This window comes from Heterodontus francisci, chromosome 29 (genome assembly GCF_036365525.1).
Source record: "Heterodontus francisci isolate sHetFra1 chromosome 29, sHetFra1.hap1, whole genome shotgun sequence".
Taxonomy (NCBI): Eukaryota; Metazoa; Chordata; class Chondrichthyes; order Heterodontiformes; family Heterodontidae; genus Heterodontus; species Heterodontus francisci.
In genome coordinates, this window is record NC_090399.1 from 40,383,729 (window position 1) to 40,394,642 (window position 10,914).

Sequence of the window (10,914 nt, forward strand, 5' to 3'; positions counted from 1 at the left end):
TTTTAGTAACCTTTTGTTGATCTTGAAAAGTTTCCCAATCTTCCAGCCTGTCACTGGCCTTTGCAATATGGTCTGCCTTAGTTTTTGTCTTTATGATATCCTTAACTTCCTGGCTGAACCATAGATGCTTTTTCCCCCTCTTAGAATCTTTCTTCCTCTCTGGAATATATTTTAGTTGGGAGGAATTGAATATCTCCTTAAATATCTGCCACTGCTCATGAACTGTCCTATCTTGTAGTCTTCCTGCCCAGTCAACTGGGGCCAAATCTGTCCTCATGCCTATATAATTAGCTTTGTTTAACTCCAGAACGCTCGTGTGGGAGTCCAGCTTCTCGCCCTCAAACTGAATTTGAAATTCTAGCGTGCTATGATCACTTTTCCCTCGAGGATCCTTAACAATGAGATCATCATGTAGGAGACAGAGAGTGATGACAGACTGCTGTTTTAGTGACTGGAAGCCATTGTCCAGTGGCTTACCACAGGGATCTGTGCTGGGTCCCCTATTGTTTGTCATTTATATAAACGATATAGATGACTATATGGGGGGTAGGATCAGTAAGTTCGCGGATGACACAAAGATTGGCCGAGTGGTTAATAGTGAGGTGGAGTGTCTTAGGTTACAGGAAGATATAGACGGGATGGTCAAATGGCAGAAAAGTGGCAGATGGAATTTAACCCTGAAAAGTGTGAGGTGATACACTTTGGAAGGAGTAATGTGACACGGAAGTATTTAATGAATGGCCTGACACTGGGAAGTTCCGAGGAACAAAGGGAACTTGGCGTGTTTGTCCATAGATCTCTGAAGGCAGAAGGGCAGGTTAATAGGGTGGTGAAAAAGGCATATGGGACACTTGCCTTTATCAATCGAGGCATAGATTACAAAAGCAGGGAGGTCATGTTGGAGTTGTACAGAACTTTGGTAAGGCCACAGCTGGAGTACTGTGTGCAATTCTGGTCACCACATTATAGGAAGGATGTGCTTGCATTGGAGGGGATGCAGAGGCGATTCACCAGGATGTTGCCTGGGATGGAACATTTAAGCTATGAAGAGAGGTTGGATAGGCTTGGGTTGTTTTCACTGGAGCAGAGAAGACTGAGGGGTGACCTGATCGAGGTGTACAAGATTATGAGGGGCATGGACAGGGTGGATAGGGAGCAGCTGTTCCCCTTAGTTGAAGGGTCAGTTACGAGGGGTCACAAGTTTAAGGTGAGGGGCGGGAGGTTTAAGGGGGACTTGAAGAAGAACTTTTTTACCCAGAGGGTGGTGACGGTCTGGAACGCCCTGGCTGTGAGGGTGGTAGAGGCGGGTTGCCTCACATCCTTTAAAAAGTACCTGGATGAGCACTTGGCACGTCATAACATTCAAGGCTATGGGCCAAATGCTGGCAAATGGGATTAGGTAGACAGGTCAGGTGTTTTAATGCATCGGTGCAGACTCGATGGGCTGAAGGGCCTCTTCTGCACTGTATTATTCTGTGATTTATTAATCCCACCTCATTGCACAATACCAAATCTAGAATAGCCTGCTCCCTGGTTGGTTCCACAACATATTGCTCCAAAAAACAATCTCTAATACATTCAATGGACTCTCCCTTGAGGCTACCCTTGCTAATTTGACTAATCCAGTCTATATGCATATTAAAATCCCCCACGTTTATTGCCGTACCTTTCTTAAAGCCCCCATTTTTTCCTGGTTTATGCTGTGCCCTACTGCGGAACTACTGTTTGGGGACCTATAGATTACTACCACCAGTGACTTCTTTCCCTTGCTATTTCTTATTTCTACCCAGACTGATTCTACACCTTGATCTCCAGTGCCTATATCGTTTTTCACTGCAGCACTGATCTCTTCTTTCACTAACAAAGCTATGCCCTCTCCTTTTCCTTCCTGTCTATCCTTCTAAAATACTGCGCACCCTTAGATATTCAATTCTCAAGCTTGGTTTCCCTGCAACCATGTCTCAGTAATCGCCACTAATCATGCCCATTCGTCTCTATTTGCACTGTTAACTCATTTATTTTATTCCGAATGCTTCGTGAATTCAGATACAAAGCCTTTAAGTTTGTTCTGTTATTAAATTTCCCTACTCTTGTATGATTCCTTGGTGCAATATGATGTTCACACGTTCTGTCCCTTCCTTATATTTTCTGGTAACAATCAGCCTCACCACTAACCTGCACTCCTACCTTCTCCTTTAACTTCCTGTTTTTCCATGTAACTGAACCCTCTTTCCCTCCCCCCCCCCCCCCCCCCCCCCAACTATTTAGTTTAAAGCCCTATCTACAGCCCTAGTTATATGATTCGCCAGGACTCTGGTTTCAGCATGATTTAGGTGGAGCCTGTCCCATCAGAACAGCTCCCTCCTTCCCCAGTACTGGTGCCAATGTCCTACAAATTCGAACCCATTTCTTCCACACCAGTCTTTGAGCCACGCATTTAGCTCTTTAATCTTATTGACCCTTTGCCAATTTGCTCGTGGCTCAGGTAGTAATCCGGAGATTATTACCTTTTTGGTTCTGCGTTTTAATTTAACACCTAGCTGTTCATATTCCCTCAGCAGAACCTCTATCCTCGTTCTACCTATATTGTTGGTACCTACGTGGACCACGACAACTGGACCTTTCCCCTCCCACTCCAAGTTCCTCTGCAGCGCAGATGAGATATCCCGAACCCTGGCACCAAGTAGGCAACAGAGTCTTCGGGACTCTCGATCCTGGCCAGAGAGAACAGTGTCTATTCCTCTAACTATACTATCCCTGATTACGACTACATTTTTCTTTTCTCCCCCCAATTGAATGGCTCCCTGTACCACGGTGCTGTGGTCAGTTTGCTCATCCTTCCAACAGTCCCTGCTCTAGTCCACACGGGGAGCAAGAATCTCGAACCTGTTGGACAAGGACAATGGCTGAGGTTCCTGGAGCACTGCCTCCTGGATCCCTTTACCTGTCTCATTCATAGTCATACCCTCCTGTCGCTGACAACTGGCCAAATTCAAGGTAGTTAATCTAAGGGGTGTGACTGTCTCCTGAAACACAGCGTCCAGGTAACTCTCCCCCTCCCTGATGTGTTGCAGTGTCTGAAGCTCAGACTCCAGCTCATCAACTCTGAGCCGGAGTTCCTCGAACAGCCAACATTTGCTACAGATGTGGTCACCAGGAATCACAATGGGGGTCCACCAGCTCCCATATCATGCAGGTACAACACATCACCTGCTCCTGCATCACTGTTTTATATAATTAGATTTTAATTTGTCATTTAATTTTCCAACTTGTCTTTAGTTTTTTTTAATCTGCTTTATTCTTTAGTTTATATACTTATAAATCAATCAAGTCTTACTCTATGTTGATTTGATTAAATTAAATTAAAAACTTAACTGAATACTCTTCCCAGCTGCTTTCTGTTTCTCTGCTCTCACCGTTCAATGTGATGTCACTCTGATGTCACTTTGATTTTTCCCCGGCTCCTCGGGCTCTGCTCCTCTCTGTCTCTCTCCCACACAGATTTTGGCATGCTTTTTCAAACCTCCGGTCCTGTTGCTCCTCAGGCTCTGCTCCTCTCTGTCTCTCTCCCACACAGATTTTGGCATGCTTTTTCAAACCTCCGGTCCTGTTGCTCCTCGGGCTCCGCTCCTCTCTGTCTCTTAATTTCAACACTGAGCTTTGAGACTGGCCCTCTGGAGATGGCTGCTCCTTAGCTGTCGGAGGCTGGAGATATCCTGGGGGAGGGGGTTAAAGACCCCTGGAAACATCTCACCCTGGACATGGACTCCTGTCAGCTGTTCAGTTTCCTTAAGGGAATCGAAATAGCCGGAGTTTTCCCTGAATTTGGTCATTGGGGTTTCGAGTTGTTGCTTCCCCAGGATCAGTATTGTGGTGTTTGGGAAGGGGGACTGATGGGTTTTGCTGGTGTTTGTGGGGCTGTGCTGGGTCTGGTGTAATTTCCTTGCTCTGTAACCATTTATTTATTTCTCTTTCCCCAGCGGCCTCCGTGTCCCGGCTGGTATTCCAGAGACTTCAGTTCCCCGACATTAGCGGGAGCAGTGGATGAGAGTATCAGGCAGTGTGTGATTTCATTGCGGTGACAGCAAGTGACTGATGGTGGCTCCAAATCTGAGACTCGGGGTGGGGGGGGGGTGGCTGCAGGGGGGTGGTGGGTGGGCGTGGGAGGTGGTGTTTGTGTCTAGAGTGGGAGGGGGGTGCATGGGAGTGGGGGGTGTTTGAGTGTCTAGAGTGTGCTGTCTGCTCCTCCAGTCTGTCCCACAGACTGAGATCAGGAGGGGTTGGCTTATCACTGCGGGATCAGATAATTTTGCAGGGGGAAGGGGTGGGTTGGGTTGTGCTTTGCAAACCAGGATCTGTTCCTGTAATTTTGTCTTCCTTGCAATTTCCACAATAAATGAGGCTGATTTCCCACTTTCTGTCTCTGTCTGTCCTCAGTTCAAAACTAACTTTTTTTTATTTGTTCTTGGGATATGGGTGTTGCTGGCTAGGTAGATAATGTGGTTCAGAAGGCATATGGGGTACTTGCCTTTATTAGCCAAGGCATAGAATATAAGAGCAGGGAGGTTATGATGGAGCTGTATAAAATGCTAGTGTACAGTTCTGGGCACCACATTCTAGGAAGGGTGTGATTGCACTGGAGAGGGTGCAGAGGAGATTCACCAGGATGTTGCCTGGACTGGAGCATTTCAGCTATGAAGAGAGACTGAAAAGGCTAAGGTTGTTTTCCTTAGAACAGAGAAGGATGAGGGGGGACATGATTGAGGTATACAAAATTATGAGGGGCATTGATAGATTAGATAAGAAGAGACTTTCTCCCTTAGCGGAGAGGTCAATAACCAGGGAGCATAGATTTAAGGTAAGGTTTTCTGTGCTGTATAACTCTTGACAACTTTTATTGCCCATCCCTAATTGCCCTTGAACTGAGTGGCTTGCTAGGCCATTTCAAAGGGCATTTAAGAGTCAACCACATTGCTGTGGGTCTGGAGTCACATGTAGGCCAGACCAGGTAATGCCAGCAGATTTCCTTCTCTAAAGGACATTAGTGAACCAGATGGGTTTTTATAACAATAGTTTCATGGCCATCGTTGAACTCTCTCTCTTTTAATTCCAGATTTTTGTTAATTGAATTCAAATTCCACCTTCTGTTGTTGTGGGATTTGAACCCATGTCCCCAAAGCAATACCCCGAATCTCTGGGTTACTAATCTAGTGACAATACCAGTATGCCACCACCTCCCCATAACCAGTGTACCTGAGATGGGAAACCTTTTGTGTCTTTTAAGGATGAAATTGCCAGCAATCCACATCAAAAGGAAATAATAAATAAGAAGCCAGCACTGATTTCAAAAGGGAAGATGGTTTTGGCTAAAGTGCCGAGCATTCTCTGAGGAGCTCACAGACATAGTGATGGGGAAATGGGGAGGATGTCGTGCACATGGACTTTAACAAGGCCTTTGACAAGTTACCACACAGGGAAGTATTAGAGAGGAGTAAATGAGCATTTTACATCTATCTTCACAAAGGAAGACTTTAGCCGGATCACAATGTCTGTGCAACGTACCAGCCCATCATTCCAGGTTAGGACCTGGAATGCAGGAAGCTGACAAGTAACCTTCGAGACCCTGTCCAGCTCCACCTCCCCAAGCAGTGATTCCTGACTTTGACAACCCACAACAGATCGGGTTGGTGGGACATTTCAGGCACTTCCATGTGGAAGTGAATCACTCTGGATGCTTGGATGAGGTAAGGCAATATAAACAAAATGGCCCCATTTTAAAGTGGGTGCAGGAATGGAGAGACCTGAGGCTGTCTGTACACAAATCTGTGAAGGTGTCAGGACAAGTTAAGAACGGCTCTTAGAAATGCATCAGGCTCCTGGGCTTTACAGAGTCAGCTGTGGATCAGTGGGTAACCCACTCACTGCTGAGTCAGAAGGTAGTGGTTTGTAGAAATTCCAGTGACTGGAGCACAAAGATGTCGGCTGACAAGGGAGCGGTGGGAGGGTCAGCGCCGAGGGAGTGCTGCGCGGTGGGAGAGTGAGCGCTGCACGGTGGGTGGGTCTGTGCCGAGAGTGCACTGCACGGTGGGTGGGTCTATGCCGAGGATGCACTGCGCGGTGGGAGGGTCTGTGCCGAGGGTGCACTGCATGGTGGGAGGTTCAGTGCTGCACGGTGGGAGGGTCAGGGCTGAGGGAGCGCCGCACAATGCAAGGGTCAGAGCTGCATGGTGGGAGGGTCCGTGCTGCAAGGTGGGAGATGCTGTCTTCAGATGGGACATTAAACCAAGGTCCTGTCTGCCCCTACAGGCAGATGTAAAAGATCCCATGGCACTATTTCGTGGAAGAATTGTCTCCTGGCCAATATTTGTCCTTCAATCAGCATCACTAAAAATAAACAGGTGATCTGGTCAGTATCACATTGTTGTTTGTGGGATCTTCTGTACACAATGGGATGTTGTGTTTCCCACATTACAACATTGACTACACTAAAAAAGTACTTTATTGGCTGTGCCTATGTGGTGAGGTCACTTCTGGACATTGACAAGATGGCAGCTGAAGAGGGTAGTGATGGTCATATTACTTACCAATTTAAAATTAAATAACAGTAAATTCTTCCACTGTGTTTTGCTTGTATGTGATTTTTTTTATAATTAATGGCCTTAACCTGTGTTTTAGTTATCATGTCCTATTTAACAATTAACCACAGCTATGCACCTCATGCACTCCTTAACCACAACCAATTAAACAATTAAGTTATTTCATTAGCCAGTGTCTTTGTTATTTTCAGTTTAACAAATCAAAATAAAAGTATTCCCAACATATTGCTTATCAGGTCAAATTTAACAATTAACTGAAACTTTATGGCCCTATGCATAAGTTAACATGTGCAAAAATTAATTGGTATGTTATACCCTATGTATTTAACAGGTCTAGTTTAATAATTAACTTTATTTGCTCATGTATTGATTATGATCAAATAACTTACTGAACTTGATTGTCAAGTGCATTAGTTATAAGGTCCAATTAAATTAGTATCTGTAACTTTATTCCCCTGTGTATTGATTATCAAGCCCAATATAACAAACTACAACATTATTCTACTGTATATTGGTATCAAGTCTGGTTTAACAATTAACTGCAGCATTACATCCTTGTGTGTTAGTTATCAGGTACAATTTCACAATTAACTGTAACTTCATTCCCTTGTGTATTGGTTATGAAGACCAATTTAACAATTAACTGTAACCTTATTCCCAGGTGCATTTTAGCAAGCTCAATGCAAGGTAAATATAAGTTTTCTGTGTTAGTTTTTTTGAAAAGTATCCACTGGTTTTTGTATGCCTGATTCATCATCTTGTAACAGGACTGCACTGACTCCAAGGTCACTATCATCAATCACTACCTTGAAGGACTTAGTGAAATTTGGAGAAGCTAACACTGGTTCATTAGTCAAAATGGCTTGAAGCTTTTCAAAAGATGCTTGGCACTCCACTGACCACATTATCTTGGTTGTCCTTTTCTGTAGTAGATCTGTTAGTGGAGCATCTACAGTACTGATATTTGGTACAAACTTTCTGTAGAAACCACACATCCCAAAAAAACTCATGATTTCGTCTTATGGGTAAGGAACTGCATCAAGGTCATAATGTCCAATTAAACAATGAATTGTAGCCATTTTTTTCCTGTAAGTTGCTATCAAATGCAATATAACAACTAACTTCACACCCCATATATGAGTTATCATGCCCAATATAACAACAACTGGATCTTTATTCCACTGGGTCTCAGTTATCAATCCCAAATTGGAAATTATCTATAAATTTATTCTCCTGTGCTATATTTGGTTTAATACTAATACAATTAGATCTAACTTTTTGAGATGAGTTAGTTATGAGGCACAATTTAAAAATTAAATGTAACTTTAATCTTTAGGCATTGGATATCATGTCCAGTTGTGCAATTCAATGTAACCATATTCTCCTGTGTATTGTTTGTTGTCTCTCGATGCAGAAATCGACAAGTGCATGGGAAAGGCTTCCTCTGCTATGTCCAGACTGGCCAAGAGGGTGTGGGAAAATGGCGCACTGACACAGAACACAAAAGTCCGAGTGTATCAAGTCTGTGTCCTCAATACCTTGCTGTACGGCAACGAGGCCTGGACAACGTATGTCAGCCAAGAGAGACGTCTCAATTCATTCCATCTTCACTGCCTCCACAGAATCCTTGGCATCAGGTGGCAGGACGATATCTCCAACACAGAAGTCCTCGAGGCAGCCAACATCCCTAGCATATACATCCCACTGAGCCAGCGGCGCTTGAGATGGCTTGGCCATGTGAGCCGCATGGAAGATGGCAGGATCCCCAAGGACACATTGTACAGCGAGCTCCTCACTAATATCAGACCCACCGGACGTCCATGTCTCCGCTTTAAAGACGTCTGCAAATGTGACATGAAGTCCTGTGACATTGGTCACAAGACGTGGGAGTCAGTTGCCAGTGATCGCCAGAGCTGGCGGGCAGCCTTAAAGGCGGGGCTAAAGTGTGGCGAGTCGAAGAGACTTAGCAGTTGGAAGGAAAAAAGACAGAAGCACAAGGAGAGAGCCAACTGTGTAACAGCCCTGACAACCAATTTTATCCGCAGCCCCTGTGGAAGAGCCTGTCACTCCAGAATTGGCCTTTATAGCCACTCCAGGCGCTGCTTCACAAACCAATGACCACCTCCAGGCACTTACCCATTGTCTCTCGAGACAAAGAGGCCAAAGAAGAATTGTTTGTTGAGCTCAAATAAATAATTAAACTGTACCTCATTCCCAATTCCCTTGTATGAAGCCCAATATAACAATCAACGGTACTTTATTTCCTGTGTTTTAGTTATCAAGCACAATAAGCAATTAATTGTAACCTTACACCCTGTGCATTTGTTATTAGGACTGATTTAATAATGAATAGCAACTTTTCTCCCTTGCACAATAATGTAACATTGTTACATTATTTCCCTGTTTATTGGTTATCATGCCCAATTTAACAATTGACTTTAACTGTCTTTTTATCAAGTCCAGTGGAACAATTAACTGTACCATTTTGTCCTGTGTACTAATTATAAACTCCAATTTTACAGTAAACTTACATCTATTCCCTTGTGCATTGGTTGCCATGTCCAATTAAACAATTATTTGTAACCTTACTCTCCTATGAATGGTTATCAAACACAATATAACCGATTAACAGTAACTTTATCCACCATTTCTGAGTTACCAAGCCCAATTTAAGAATTGGAACTTTATTTCACTGTGTGTCACTTATCAAGCCTAATTTGACAATTAAAAGTATTTTTATTCCCCTGTTGCACTGTTTTCAAGCCCAATAAAACAATTAGAACTAACTTTGTCATGTTAGGACAGATTTTAAAATGAAGTTTCAATTTGTTATTCTATTTGTTGTTATCAGGTCCAATTAAACTATTAACTGCAACCTTATTCCTGTGCATTTTGTTAACAAGACCAATTTAACAATTACACCGATTTATTCCTTTCAATCGTGGTTATTATGCCCAGTGAGGAAATTAAGTGACTTGTTTTTTTTCTGAGTATTGGTTGTTCAGACCAATTCAACAATTAATTGTAGCTTTCTACCAACATGCACTCGTATTCACAATCTATCAATCAACTCAATATTAAGAGATTTCTTTTTATGCAACTGAACAATGAGCTAACTGTAACTTTCTGTCCCTACATACTGTTTATCCTAATTTAATATAACAAATGCAATTTTATGCATATCAAAGATAACTATCTTTTCCCACATGTAACGCTTACCCTGACCAATTTTCTAGTTAACTGCAATGTTCTTAACCTGTGTATTATTTATCCTGTTCAATTTAACAATCAACTGTGGCTATTTTCACTATGCAGTCATTATTGTAACCAATTTAAGAATTAACAAATTTGATTAGCCTGTTCTGTTCAATTGAACAATTAACCTAAATTTTATTCCCTTGCATATTGTTTATCATGTCCAATTTAGCAATTGACAGCTTTAACCTGTGTGTTGGTTATTAATCCCAATTTAGCAAGAACTTGAACTTTATTCCACAGTTACCAAGCTGAAACTTGCATTTAACTGTAACCTTATTCCCCGTGTATTGTTATCCAGATCAATTTTGCAATTAACTGGAAACTTATACCCCTGTGTATAGTTATCAAGACCAATATAACAATTAGCTCTAACTTTATTATATTGCTTATTCATTATTCTTGGTAATTAAACAATCAACAGTGACTTTCTCAACTGTGTATTGGTTTTTAAGTACAGTTTAACAATTAACTATAACTTTTTCTCCGAAATGCTAGTTATCACATCCAATTTTACAATTAACTGCACCTTAATTCTCTTGTCCATGGTAATCATCTTAAATTAAAGAATTAATTGTAAACTTATTCTCCTATGAATTGTTATCAGTGCCAATTTGACAATTAACTGTAACCATATTCACCTGTTTCTTGTTTATCAAGCTCAAATAAACAATCAACTGTAATTTTATTCTCACACGTATTGTACCAAACCCAATATTTCAACTAACTGTAACTTTATTTCCTGTGAATTAGTTATCAAGCACAATAAACAATTGTGGCCTTATACACTGTTCATTTGTTGCTAGATACTATTTAATAATTAACAGTAACTGTATTCAGTTATGTATTGGTTATCATGTCCAATTGAACCATTAACTGTGACCTTATTCTGTTGTGTATGAGTTATCAATCCCAATGGAACAGCACCTGTAAATATTGATGAAAATAGAGACATGTTGTCCATGCTTTTCGTCTTGCACTCATCAGGATAATCGCAAGAAGAAACAATGGAAGGGAAAACAACAACTTATACTGGGGCGGCACAGTGGCGCAGTGGTTAGCA

General features: G+C 42.2%; 1 long non-coding RNA gene across 2 annotated transcripts in view; it reads left to right on the forward strand.

Annotated features, from left to right (window-relative positions):
- The window catches only part of LOC137346249 (uncharacterized), a 381,277-nt gene extending 370,635 nt beyond the window's left edge, over window positions 1-10,642 (forward strand). Inside the window, exons 2-3 of one of the 2 annotated variants that reach the window (XR_010968687.1) lie at window positions 3,981-6,406; window positions 8,011-10,642. This is a non-coding gene — a long non-coding RNA (uncharacterized lncRNA). Of the gene's footprint in view, window positions 1-3,980 lie in introns of both variants that reach the window. The other variant, XR_010968686.1, reaches the window with a different exon arrangement.
- The last annotated feature ends 272 nt before the right edge of the window (window positions 10,643-10,914 follow it).